We start from the raw sequence: 14,407 nt of genomic DNA, 5'->3' as shown, positions 1-14,407 counted from the left end.
AAAGTTATAGATACTTCTTGAAGACAATCTAAATGTCTCCAAACTTGAATTATCATTCTCTGGCTTCACCCTAAATTGCAGCCTTATTGCTATAATTGTGCTATGACCGATGGCTTCTGGAGAAAGACTGACAAAGGTAAAATATTCTTCCCAATAATATTCTGTCTAAATCCACACCTGAAATTTTGATTTTGGGGAGTTGCAGATTAGTTTAGAGTCCTATCAAGAAAAACCATGTGCTGTGGAAATTTTCTGTCTGCCTTTGAGAAGCTTTGCTTACAAGGGGACAAAACCCACAGCTCCCTGCCAGCTGTAAGCATGGCAAGTTCCCATGGTCCATCCACGTTGCTGTCTTGTGAACAAGATGACAAGATTTCTTGTGCCTGTGTGTGGCATCAAGACAGCTGCAGGACCAGGGAGGCTCCGGCACTCAGGCTTGGGTGGGATGTGGAGTGCCTGATGGAGTAACCATCCACTGGACACTGAAAAGATAAGTGCTTATCACTTGGGCAACTCAGTGTTGTCCCCACATGTTTGTTGGGGGTGTTTGAGCTCCAGACTGGCCTTTAACAAATAGTGTATGCACAGCTACATCCTCAGGGTAGCTGTTTTTTCTGATCAGGGGACTGTTTTCTGACACACGTAGATAATACTCGTGACACATGTTGCCCGCTGGTATGTCACCCATGCAACATCTTAGGAAGGAGATGTGGATGGAAGTGTTTTCAATGTGCTAATAGCACTGACCTTTATATTTCCATTATACATCACTCAGAAGCAGTGACAAGGCATTCAAAATCTGAAACAGTCTGGAAGCCAAATTTAGATGGTTTCTGAATGGCTTTCTGTTTGTTTGAACAATACAACTTCTTTTAAATATAAAAAATAAATTGAGGTCATGCTATAATTGCATCTTTTTTTCTTGGGGGGGGAATAGCTGCCTGCTGATCACATCAGATGTTTGGTCATTGTTCAGCCACCGTAAGTTTGGGCACACCCAAATTTTGTTTCCTTGTGAGGTCCCTGACCTGAGATAGGGCTGAGTGTTTTTCTTGGTACATAGTAACAGGTAGGATCATAGCAAGCAGAATAAAGGATATGCCATGCTTATTGTCGGTTCAAACCTCTTATTGGGTGTAAAGACAACCCTTCAGATGCGAGTTTGAAGCCCTCATAAAGCAGCATGGTCTGTTTCCATTCAAGTCTGCAAGTAGATCAACAAAACCTAGTTTATAACAGAACTGAACTCTAAGAATAATCATCAGCCAATTCATCCTAGTAGCCCAGATTCTTCATTTCCTTGACAAATGTTTAATTTTCTCTCGTGATTTGACTTTTCTTTTGAGATTTGACTTTTCTTTTGAAGGTGACTCATGCAGCAACAAATCAAAGTGATGCCATTTTTGTTTGTCCTGTGCAATCTCATGTAGGTGAACCCAAGCATTTGCATCACACAGTTGTTATTTCTGGAATGCTGTTCTAGACTAATATCTAAGTGTCTACATTAATATTTTGTTTATTTATCTAGTCCTACAAGATGCCAAAATTAAGAAACACTTACAAGTAACTTAGAGAAGAGCTTCCTGAAACAGACATTTTGTCGGAGAAGAGAAATTATACTGATACTGAAGCTTTCTTGTATCCAGATCAACATGGATATGTATTTTGGTGACAGAGAAAAAAAAAAGAAAAGACAGTTTCAGCCAACCTCCTCCCCCAAGTTTATGTAGGTGAGTCTTTTCTTACACACATGATCTCATGTGTTTTGCTGCTGCTATTCACAGTAAGGATCACAGTGTGGCACAGAACTCAAGCAGCACACTTCTAAGATTTCTTTAGGTGTTAGCTGCACCTGGAATACTCCCTAGCAAGGGATCCCTTTACATAAATAGGAGTGAGAGGATGATTATGCAGTAGTCACACAGCCTCCTGCATTCCTACTCCAGGGAGCTCCACAGATGAAGTTATGGAGGAAAGGGCTAAAGGGGGGGTTCTGTGATTGGAAGGAGTGCTGCTGCCACGGCATTTGAGCCCCCTTTCTTCACAAGATAAAAAGATTTTGTATTCTGAGGGTTCTCTTCATCTTCTGAGGTCCGTTTGATCTAAAGAGCATTACTGGGACAAATATTTAAAGGGGAGGGAGATCAGTGTGTCAGGTGGACAAATGGAAGGGAGTGAGACCAATTTAATATGCATGATTGCACAAGAACAAATGTGGAATAAGCTGTCTTTGAAAAGATGTGGCTGGGAATGAGAAAAAGGTTTTCAATAGGAGCTCTGGAACAGCCTTTGAGTAAGAAGATGTAAAAAAAAACCCCTTCCTGCTTTTAATATTAACTTGATCCAGAAAAGGAAGGAAAGGTAAGAACTGGTTGCTGGAAACAGCTGGAGGTTGGGATGCAATTAGCCAGGGTGTCCCTCCAAGTCTCTGTTCTTATTTTCCAATGTTCCTAAAGCCACTACTAAGCCACCTGCTGGAATTGGCCAAACTAATGAAAAGCAGTCTAATCCAGAGCGCTGCTGCGCACATGCTGCCAGCCTGGTTCGATAGCAGTTGATTTGCTTGGCACTCTGCTGGATACACTCTGTACCTCAGAGGATAGGACTGTAGCACAATTTAAAACAGTCTCTCACCTACATAGCTTGGGGTTTAACAAAGAGGGGGAAAAAAAAAAAAAAAAGGAAGTCTGCTCTATGAATAGTACTCAACTTGGTTTAAAAATAAAATCAAATACCGTCTTTAGGTGATTCCAGATAGTATCTCACAGCACAGGGTGCAAAGTCAAGGTGTCTCTGGCTTCCAGTCCCCTTGTCGCATATGATCTCACTGTCCAGCAGAACAGTTTCTACTTAACAGAGCCTAAATAGAGCCTTGCAATCACATGTTTGAAATATGACCGATGGCTAGCATTGCAAATAAGAATAGTTTCTGCCATAGAAGTCCATTCAAATGCCTTATACTTTAATAGCAATTCAATTATTTGGAGTCTTAAAGCCCCTATGAACCTTAAACCAACTGAATCCCAGCTACAGCTGGGTCTGCAATAAATTACACTTTCAGACAAATTTAGTTTTCTTACATTAAAGTTCTCTAAGACCATATATACTTGAATTCAAAGAGACCTTTCCCTCCATCTTTAAAGGGACATTGTGCTGGTTTTGGCTAGGATAGAGTTAATTTTTTTCATATTAGCTGGTATGGGTCTATGTTTTGGATTTGTGCTGAAAACAGTGTTGATAACACAGAGATGTTTTCGTTACTGCTGAGCAGTGCTCACACAGAGCCAAGGCCTTTGCTGCTTCTCACCCCACCCCACCAGTGAGGAGGCTGGGGGTGCACAAGGAGTTGGGAGGGGACACAGCCAGGACAGCTGACCCCAACTGACCAAAGGGATATTCCATAGCATATGACATCATGCTCAGCATATAAAGCTGGGAGAAGAAGAAGGAAGAGGAGGATATTTGGAGTGAAGATGTTTGTCTTCCCAAGTCACCGTTACGCGTGATGGAGCCCTGCTGTCCTGGAGATGGCTGAACACCTGCCTGCCCATGGGCAGTGGGGAATGAATTCCTTGGTTTGCTTTGCTTCTGTGCTCGGCCTTTGCTTTACCTCTTAAACTGTCTGTGTCTCAGTCCGTGAGTTTTACTTTTCCTTTCCGATTCTCTCCCCCATCCTGCTAGGGAGGTGACTGCGGTTGTTTTAGCTGCCAGCTGGGTCAAACCATGACAGACATGCAGTAACTTACTTTTCATGAAGAAATAAACTACATTGCACCTACTTGGGTCATCAGCATACTTCAGGGTAAAGTTACTGGAGGAGTTGATTGGTAGTAACTTATCCCACAGCCCATAGATGTGTTCTGCCATTGTGGTAAGCAGAAGGCAATTAATTGAAAGCATCTTAGGCTAAATTACAAAGAAATATATATAAGCATATATAAAGCATATGCTGATATAGACTGATTAAAGCATGTCCTCTAGTCCAAGCTCTGATCAAGCCCAAGAATGCGGTGTTGTTAAAATTCAGAGTAATCTGGGGTCAGAAAAGGTATGCTGCATTCATTACTAGAATTAGACATGAGTTGACTCATTTGTTATTACCTGTAAAAAAAAAGGAATTTTGTGTATTATAATTGTGACCTTACAGGATCTTTTATTATAAAAACTAACAATCAAGCCAAAAGAAATGTGCATAGAATTTTTTTATACATAATTTGGTAAAGACAGGTGTCATTTGACTGACTTTCCTGTATTGGAGTTACTTCATTTTATGAGGATGACAGATCTACAGGTAATGGTTTAATGGATCACAAAAATCCCAGCTTGTTTTAAAGAACTGATGAGCTAAATATCAGGACATATATGCAGAAGGTATCATGCTACCTGCTATATGTTTCCATTTTCTCTTTCTGATTTTTGAAATGTAGGGCCACATTGCTCAACCATCCAAAGTCTTCATGTTTTTGAACTCTTTTGCTTATTGAGGATATTTTTTTGTAACATGGCCATAACTAATACTTTTCATATTGATATTCAGGTTACATATTCAAGGGAACAGTGTAATTATATTGGATGAGTTTTGTTCTGGTCATTTTCAGCATGTCTAAGAATATTTGAATAGGAAGACTGACTTCTGATTCAACTGCAAATTCCCATTTTTGTCCTGGAGATTTTCTGGATCTGGAGATTTTCTGGATCTTGAGCTCTCTCTGATGTTTTATGTATGAGCATTACTTTGGTAAAAGGGAAGCTGTCAAGTGGAGAGGGAGACAAGATTCTTAATGTTAAATTTTGACCCTTGAAATCAACAAGAATTTTGAATTTTGCCCTTTATATTTAATATCTGCATCTGCCATTATTTTACTGTATGATCCTGTAATCGCTTAATTAATATATTTCTGTATTTCTTTTCTGTGAAATAGCAGTCCTGTTTACTGTGTCGCAGCATGCAGAGGTGATGTGGTTGTTTGAAAAGCCAGCTTGTAGAAAAAGTGGCATGATGGAACAATTACCTTAAAGACTTACTAGGTCCAAACCCCAGCCTTTTTGTAACATATTGTGTATTTGTTCTCAGTGCTTACTAAATTGTCTAGGTTCTCAAGATAATAATAATATTATGAAGGACAGTCCCCTCCTCTTTTACTGTTTTGAGCTTTCTGGATTCTCTATTTTCTTAAAAGTTCCGGAAAGGTCACCTGCTTTTACACATTGTATGAAACCAGGTCACAGTATTTGTCACAGCATTATATGCCTGACCAAGAAAAATGCTCAGTAGGAGTGAAGTCACACAAGGTATATAATTTTCCTATTATATCATGCACATATAGATATGAGCCACTCCCCTCTCCCAAACTTTACACTTGCTGAATATGCTCGAACAATTCTCTCTCCTCTTATGTATAAAAGAAGTGACTATTGAACATAAATCACACACACTTCATCCCACAGATTTGATAGAACATTTATAGTAATAAACACATGGACTTGAATGAACTCAATATAATTAAAGCCATTTGAGTTATGCTAAATACAAATTTTAAAACTATATATGAGATCAATAGGAGATACAGTTATATTAATACTTTATATAAGATTTCTAATTTGATTGCTAAAGTTGATGGCTATATTGTCGATATAAATATGTTCACTTCTGTTAGTACATGCAATATTGTGATTGTAGAATAAACATGATAAAAAATCAAGATAACAAACATTAAATGTCTTAAAAACTGATAAATCTTGGTCTGAAATAAAAAATGGAGAATAATTATTAAGCAGGTGTGTTTCTAATTTGATCCTTCAAGAGTATGTTCTTTTACACAACTTGACAACCTTCCCCTCTATTGTGAACGAAACAGAAGGAACCATAAAAATCACTAATGCCATTGTCTGTAGTAGGCGAATATCAAGGGAACAATGTAAGCTAACGAGGACAAATCACTGACTTAAGGTAATCTGGATCCATTGGTAAGTAAATCACAGCAAACATGGATTTACTTTGGTTGAATTTAATATCATATGTCTAAGAAGAAAGGATGCAGGACAAAGTCAGAGGCTGAAGGCTATATCCTGAAGAGATGTGATGTGTCTGTACCGGAAAGCTAAGAAATTCCAGGGATTGCTCCCTGGCTCTCAGGCCAAATGGCCAATTTAATTATATTCAAATAATAAGACTGGCCTGCTCTGGATAACAGGACAGCCTCATACAAGCATTTTATTGAGAATGGTCTCTGGACTGTGGTAACTTTCCAGCCAGGTTTGGGACCATTCTAACGATTTAGTGCGTAGATGATCAAGTTCTGGTGCACAAGCTCAGGCTTTTGTTATTTTATGGAGACATAACTTGGGACTCTAACAAGAACTAAGAGTGATGGCAAGTAAACAAAGTGCTCAGTGCAATCCTGCACCCAAAAGAGCTGTGCTACCTTGGCTACATAAAGCCAAAATCTTAGACAGCCATGTGAAAGCCATGTTACTTTTCTGTATTTTTCAGTGACTGTTATTGAAACAAGTAGTGACGTCTTTAGATGAAGAGGGTTATTGATCAATTGAAGCAGGTTTAAGAAGAGCTCAGACAACAGTTGAAGTAGTATGGAACCTATCTCATGGTAAATACTGTCAGAAGCCATTTAGCTTAAAAATAGAAAAATTTCAGGAGTGGATTTCTCAGTTTCTGAGTAGCCTATACTGCAGGATGCAAGATGGCATAGTAGAGGTAAAATAAGGTCATTTTCTTGCACAGGGCTCAGTGTTGCTTTAACTAAATTTTTTGAGTGTCCAACCTTTGTCAGGTATCTCTGCCCTACATTGCAATTTGCAGTGCAGACATAGGCTTTGAGGCAGATATGTGATGGTTCTTCTGCAGAGAGAGCTCAGGACAAATCCAATGAACAGTCAGATTTCTGTATAGTGAATCATTGTATACTACCAATGCCCAGTCTTACGTGAGCTATCAGCTCAAAGCTGCCACTTTCATAACTTCATAATTTATGAAGTTGCTGCATTCACTGGGTAGAGGTATTCCTTCTATCCTTTTCAAAATCCTTGCCACACAAGTACCTGATTTTTTGTGGTAGCTCTATGACTTGATTTTACATATCAAATAATCAGGCATAGAATTTGAAAATATCCTTGTCTATTTTGGTCAACATGATGTTTACTATACAGCTGAGACTCTATTATTATTATCAGCATTTTGTTTTTTATGCATTGTGAGGGTCAGTAAGTTTATGAAAATCTTTGAACACATATAATACATATAACGGTGAAAAAATGCTACGAATATACTCTGGTTATCAGATTATCAGATATATCAAGCCATATCAGTTAGATTATCAGACTTTTATATGACAACTGCATTCCAACAAACTAGTTTAGACTTAAGCATCAAAATAATTAGTGGATTTATTTTTAAACCATTCTATCTGAATGATAAGAAATAACTTATACATTTCACTCCTGTCTTCCCAAACCCATCCTGAAAGCTATGAAGTATCTGATTAATATTTTAGGACTTTGTAATTTCTGAAGATAATAAGACTTGGAAATAAAAGTACCTTTTGGATACTCAGTAATTAGGATCACACTTCCCACCTACATTCATTAAAACAGGGCTACTTGTGAAGCCCTTGTACAGGAAGTTATTACTCAGTGTTCTTGATTTTCCTACAATGCAATTCATTGAGAAAGCAGCATCTACACCACCCAAAGGTCTGGTGCAATGTGAATATCGGAGAGCGTGTGCCGCCTGCAACGCTGTCATGATAAGGCGGATTGGATAAGAAATTCCTTACTTCAGAAGGTTGCTCTCATTACATAAATGATAAAAATTTACTATATTAAAAATTTACTATACATTTCCCTCTAATGTAGACTTTTAGGAGATCAGTGTGTCCATGGTGACACTAGCTGGCCAGTGGTACTGTGAGAAACACAAGGACTTCCTGAAGCTCCTTGCCGCGGCTGCGATGTGCCTAGGACGCGTTGCCTCTTGGGGTGCCCAGTGTTGTGAGCTCTCTCATTTGCAAGCTGTCTGAACTCCAGTGGCATAAAAGTGCTGTGCTGAGGATACCATGACAGCCTTCATCCATGATTCCTGTGGTTTAATTGCCTTATCTCATAGGATTATTTTACTGTAACTGACATGAGTTGCTGATAAATGAAGATGTCGTTACAGCGTACCACAGCACAGAAAAACACAACACAGCAAAACGTAACACAGCAAAACAGCCCAAACCATATTCAGCCTTCCTGAAACAGAGCAAGACCAAGTCTTGCTTGGACTTACGCTTCACTAAAATTGCAGATCAAGGTGCCATAATCAATTGACTTTTACAGCAGGGAGCCGTGACAAAGTGGCAGTCTCCCTTTAAAGGCAGCATTTCTCTGGTATACTCTCTGCTAGTCTGTACATATACAGTTAAGGCTATATAGAGTGGTCTGGCTTGTGATCTCTCTCATATTTCTCAGCCAGCACAGAGCTGGCATCACTGGAGAGAGCAGCCAAACTGCTTTAAGTGAAGCTGCTTTGGTAGCAGATGCTGCATAGCTGTGTTAATGCATCACTCACTAATTTACTCCCTTTCTCACTGAAGAAACTGGGCTAGATATATAGTATTTTTACACAGAGAAAGATTATGCAGTGCAGATGTACTGTTTAAAATGTCTGAGTGTCTTACAGTAATATGTAATGCTTGGCTTTAGGATTTAAGATTTTATTAACCTTTTATTTCTACTCTACCTCCCTACCTGTAATCCCCCACATACATTCTATCTACAAATTTACTGATTTCTAAGAACTTACTGTCCTTTGCTTACAAAGTACATAATGTATGAAAATTTTGATCTTATGAAAGGTTAAGAAGCATTTCATTCATATTTTATAAACAAGGAACTTAGAGACAAAGCTATCACTCAAAACTTGTATGAAGATATGATAGAATCAATCTTAATTTGATTGCATTACTTTTATTCTTTTTTCTTTTTTTTTTTTTTTTTAAATTTAAGCCCAGATTCATTAATATACCAGAACAGCACAAATTATTCAAAGCACACCCATCATTTAAATTGAGTTTACACCTATTTTGCATCACCGGAGCAATGCAAAGCAGATAAAGCACACTAGGGAATCAAGCCCCTACGCTGGTTTGGAGGGCCAACGTCTAGCTGAGGCCCAGGTTACACGGTGGCTGGGCAGGAGGGGCAGTGCAGCCCCTGAGTTCATCTGTTTGTGTGCTTTAAGCGTTCCCCTCGGTTCCTGCCACAGTCACACTGCATGGCTGCTTCCTTTGCGCACCTTAGAGACAGCAGCAGTGCGAAGGGAAAGCTTCTGAGTGCGGATACCCGACTGCGGGTCGAGACACAAAACCTTTGCAGAAAAGAGATCCCTGAACTGGTTAATAACTTGCCGGAGGATGGGAGTGAGACGCGTATGCACCCCCTATCTCAGACCCACTGCGCCAAGACCCGCAGGGGTGTGGAGGTGAAGGGCCAAGCTCCTTCGGAGGGTGCAGTAGCCCCCCAGGAGTCAGCAGCAAAGCTACTCACACAGGCCTACTTACAGCCTGTATAGTTACAGCCATTAGCTATAACCATGGATAAACTTAATTACAACTTAATCTATTCATTTGTTTTTATACCCTATACACAAGCTTTTAATTAATTAACAGTATGGAAAGTTCGATTGCATTATTTCATTATTAAGACAACTTAGGACAAAGAAGAGGTCAACAGATGCTAAATTTCTTGAAAGATTTAGTTTTTAACTAATTTTAATGCTAGCTAATTAGCACATGAATTTTTTGCTCTTAGAAAACTCCTCCCGTAGTCACAGAGCAAGCACTACAAGTATGGTGAGGATGTATTTTTCATTTAAAAAGCTGAAGTTGAGACCTTTGTACAACTGCAAAATAAATCCCTACCTGACATCACAGAGACATGATCAGGAGGGAGCTAATGGAATTGTGATGAACATCTCTGTAAGAGCAAATACTGTTTCACTTAGTACACTTCTAGTGTATTCCATATGTTTTCAGACTTCAAGTCATGTGTGTGAAGGATACCAGTAAGAAAGTGGTATTTAAAAGATGCTAGGATTGTAAAATATATTCAAGCTAATGTATTTTCTGTGAAGGAAAGTTTATATGCATATATATATGGTTTGCCACACATATATATACATACGCACACATATACACAGACATGCTATTCTAAGTGGAATATCATTCTCATATTTAGTTTGAGACTGGCTTAAGTCTGAGACTGGCTGACATCCCTCCTATCCTGTCTTCACAATGACACCACTCAGTCTCTTCTTCTTCTAGTCTTTTGGGAGATGAGGATTACAGCATATGAGGTTGCCAGTATTTTATTTTTTGTGAAAGACTTCTCAACTCACATGGGTTTCTACTGTTCTCCACTTGTCCACATTCTGCTGTGGATTGTGTTGCTCCAAGTTGTGTCTGCTGATGATTTCAAACTGTGAGAACTTCTGGGTCTTTGGATCTGGGTTGTGCATTTGTAGTTCTCTGGTCTCTTATTCCTTTACAATTGTTGTGAGGAAATCAAAGCAGGGCTACCGGTGAGATCAGGGAAGCTTTCTGCGATGTTGATCTGATCAATACTAGTGCTTTTCAAGCATGATTCAAACTCAGGAGTACTCTTGAGGAGAAGAACTCATGTCACAGCTCCTTCCAAATCAGTTAGATTTTATGAGACATTTAAACTTTACTTTTGAAACTATATGCACATCCTTATAATGAATGTTACACAGAACAATTAGAAGTGATGCTAATTCAAATGTACAGAGTTCATAGATATGTCACTTGACATGGAGCTTGCATTTGTTTGTAGTATACTTCTGAAAAATGAAGAATTGCATTTTGAGAATAAAACATTTCATCTTCTTTTCAGGGTAGGTAGAAAACTGGATTAGGATAGGGAATTTTTCACCAAGCTGTCAGTCAGATTTTGATTCAAATCAATAGTGCAGGGAGTTAATTTTCAACAGCTTTTCAGTAGCCTTCTTGAAATGAGTTTATGGGTTCAGTGCAATTCTTTGTGCACAAGTGTCCGTGTTGCATAACAAGAAAAAGAATGAGTATTCTTATCTGTAGATTTCAACATAAAGACTGATGGCTGAATATGGCTTTACGCCCCTAGACAGACCTCTCAACTCAGTGACGGATAAAATGAAGGGACTTGATTTGCCAGCGCTGTACCTGCTCTGCTGTGAGAGGACACTCCTAGCACCTTGTACAGACACAGTGTGCACTCCTTGTCACGTACAAAAGCTACGGAGCACTGAATGAAATTATCAAGCAGCAGGTTAATAGCAAATGTAATGAAGTACTTTTTCACACAAATCATAACTAAATTGTGGTGCTCATTGCCACAGAATGTGGTTGAGACCAAAGTATAAATGGATTAAAAAAAGGGAGTAGAGAAATTCAAGGGCTTATCAAATATGATGGTCTGGGAACAAACCCCAGTTTAAGAAATCCCTGTACTACGGTTTGCAGGAACTTGAAAGGATATACCAGGAAAGATTGCTGTATACCAATCCTGTTTCTTATGTTTTTCTCCCTTCAGCTTCTGCTAATGACTATAGTCAGAGCCAGGATATTGGACTAGATGTCCAACTCACTATAGCAATTTTTTTGATCGTATGCTTTTAATCAAATTATGTTCTTATTTTGGCTAGTCAGAAGGACCTAAGGCCCATTTAAGTGTCTAATGCTCATAGATTTTAAGGAGGTAAGTACTTGTGTGCATCATAGCCTTTGCGTCTTAGGCCGTAAACTTATTGGGGTGGAGCACATGTATCTTTTATTAGAACTTTGCTTATTCTGAGTATGAACTCAAATAAAAAAATATATTTGATAGCAGTGATAACAGTGTGTAACACTGTTTCTTTATAAAGGTTAAATAATTTGTTTGCCTGAATGGCTTGTCCCACAGGAAAATTCCCTAATGATTTACATAAGGATGATGACACTGGCATCCACTAATGTGAAAAAGAATTAATTTCCATTATAGAACTCCCCACATTTGTAATGCATGAATATTACATTTGTAGAAAGCTATTTATCACCTGTTACCCAAAATACTATTGCCAGACAATATGTAACTTATATTTACCTAGCAGAGTATTTGAGATTTCATCCATTTTGCAAGAGCATCTGGCTGCAAACCTATGACATGCGTTGGTGAAAATCTCGGTACGGAAATGAAGAAACCAAACCCCGAAAATCCTAAATTTTACCCCTGCCAGTTCTAAGCCTGACAGCGCGGTTAAGATTTCCTTCTAAATCAACAAGAAGAGGTGGCTATAAATTGTGCAACATAGGGTCGACAGCTGAGCAAGCTAGGCAACCTCAGCTTCCTTAATTGCGGGCGGTTTCATCCCAAGGAGAGGTGAAGAACCGCAGGAGCAGCACACCGCGGGTTTCGGGCGCCGGGCAGCATTACAGCATCCCCGCAGCACCGGGAAGCGGCGGCAGCTGGTGTTTCCCCGGGCGCGGGGAAGCCCCGCACTGCTCGGGGCCGTGCCGGCGCTGCGCTGTCCCGCGCTGCTCGGCGCCGGGGCCGGGGCCGGACCCGGTCCGGGAACAGCCCCTGCCCCGCCGGCCGCACACGGCCACCTGCTCCTCCCGCCGCCCCACCGCCCCCGCCCGCATCCCGCCGACATTTCCAGGGGAGGGGCGGGAAGGAGGCCGGGGCAGAGGGATGGCGGTGCCGCAGGGTACGGCGGGCGGGGGAGGCTGGGTGCAGCTCGGGAGGCGCGGAGGGCGGTGCGGCCGGTGGCCGCGGCCCCGGGGTAAGGGGGTCCCCGCCACCTCCCCTCGCCGGCGCGGTGGGGGCTCCCCGGCCCCGACCCGGTGGGGACAACCGAGAAAGGGTGCCGGGGGGAGGGAGGGATAGGAAAGCAACTCTTGATCTTAGACCAACGACTCGTTTGTTCACCCTCACCTTCCACCGGCTCCTCGGATTAAAATAATAACGACAACAATAATAATAATAACAATAATTACAATACCTCCCCTCCCTACCCCCCCGCCAAGTAGACCCGCGTTACAGGGAGAGGAAGGTCAAGAGGAAAGGCAGGAGCAGCGCTGCCTCATCTACGAGCTGGCGGCTGTCACATCGCCAGCGCATGCCCCCGGCTTCCCCGGGGGCGGCCCGGTCCCTCCCCCTCCCCGAGCTGGGCAGCATCACCCGGCGCGGCGGATGCCCCGCGGCATCGCCCGGCGGACCCGCGGCACCCCAGACACAAACCGGGGGCGGGGGCGGCGGGGGAGGGCGCGGGTAGAGCCCGGCAGCACCTCTCCCCACCCCTTTGTGCATCGCGGGCAGGGAGACACATTCACTCACACACACACACACACGCACACACACCCCACCTTGCAGCCTCGGCGCCGCAGCCTCCCGCTGTTACACACGCACAGACACACACACACACACACGCACGCTGACACACAGCCGGTCCCCCGGTGAATGCATTTTCTGTTGCACTCCACCGCCCTCCATCCATCCATCCATCCATCCATCCTCCCTCTCGCCTCCCTCCCTCCTCTTCCTCTTCCTCCCCCCCCGTTTGGTTGGCGGTTTGTTGGTTTGTTTTTTTTTTCCCCCCACCACTCCGTGCATCAGTATAAAGCAGACATTTTGATGCCGTTTAACACGGTTCAGGCTTAAATAAAAGCGGAGCGCCTTACCCACCCCCGCCCGGCTGCGTGCAGTTGGCGCTGAGCGATCCCGGGGAGGGCTGGTGCGGCTCGTCCCTAGCGGAGCGGGTTTGCTGCCATCCGCCCAACTTCAGCACCCAGCCGGCAGGGAGAGGGAGACGGCGGCGGGCAGGCAGGCAGGCGGACGCACAGGCAGGCAGCAGGCAGGGAGGGGAGGGAGGGAGGGAGAGGGAGGGAGGGAGGGAGGGCGGTGGAAAGGGAGGGAGGGTGCGAGGAGCGGCGCGGAGGCAGGGGGCCTCCGCACATGCGCCCTCGCACCGGCGGCGGAGTTTCCCCGCTTGGCCCCGGCGGGTGAGTCACGGAGCGGCCCGGCCCGGCCCGGCACCGGCGCTCGCTCGCCCGCCCGCCCTGGGGATGCTCGGCCGGGCTCCGACGCAGGTCCCTGGGAGGCTCCCCGGGCAGCCGTGGCTCCCTGCACGGCGGCGCGGCGGGACGAGTGGGGGGTCCCGGGGGCTGTGGGAACGGCGGGGGCCGGGGCAGCGGTTCGCCCCGCGCAGGGCGGCAGAGCGGCAGCGTCCGAGCCTGTGGCCTGGAAGCGTGTTACGGCAGGAGCAATGTGCCGCGGTGGTGAAAAGTGAAACGCCAGGAGTGCGGGGCTTCTGCTTGTTTCTATTCTCCACATCGGTATGTTCAAATAGAACAAAAATAAAAAGTAGGTGCAT

The 14,407-nt window shown here is 43.1% G+C and overlaps 1 protein-coding gene across 4 annotated transcripts in view; it reads right to left on the bottom strand.

Moving 5' to 3' along the window:
• Positions 1 to 13,864, bottom strand: part of RGS17 (regulator of G protein signaling 17) — a 77,519-nt gene extending 63,655 nt beyond the window's left edge. For 3 of the 4 annotated variants that reach the window (XM_054820988.1, XM_054820989.1, XM_054820990.1), the window contains exon 1: positions 13,720 to 13,859. The gene's annotated coding sequence lies outside the window, so the exon portion shown is untranslated. Of the gene's footprint in view, positions 1 to 13,715 lie in introns of all 4 variants that reach the window. The other variant, XM_054820991.1, reaches the window with a different exon arrangement.
• Positions 13,865 to 14,407: the final 543 nt, after the last annotated feature.

Source organism: Grus americana, chromosome 3 (assembly GCF_028858705.1).
Source record: "Grus americana isolate bGruAme1 chromosome 3, bGruAme1.mat, whole genome shotgun sequence".
NCBI classification, from domain to species: Eukaryota; Metazoa; Chordata; class Aves; order Gruiformes; family Gruidae; genus Grus; species Grus americana.
The sequence above is the reverse complement of the archived record's forward strand: the minus strand, read 5'-3'. Positions and strand labels throughout refer to the sequence as shown.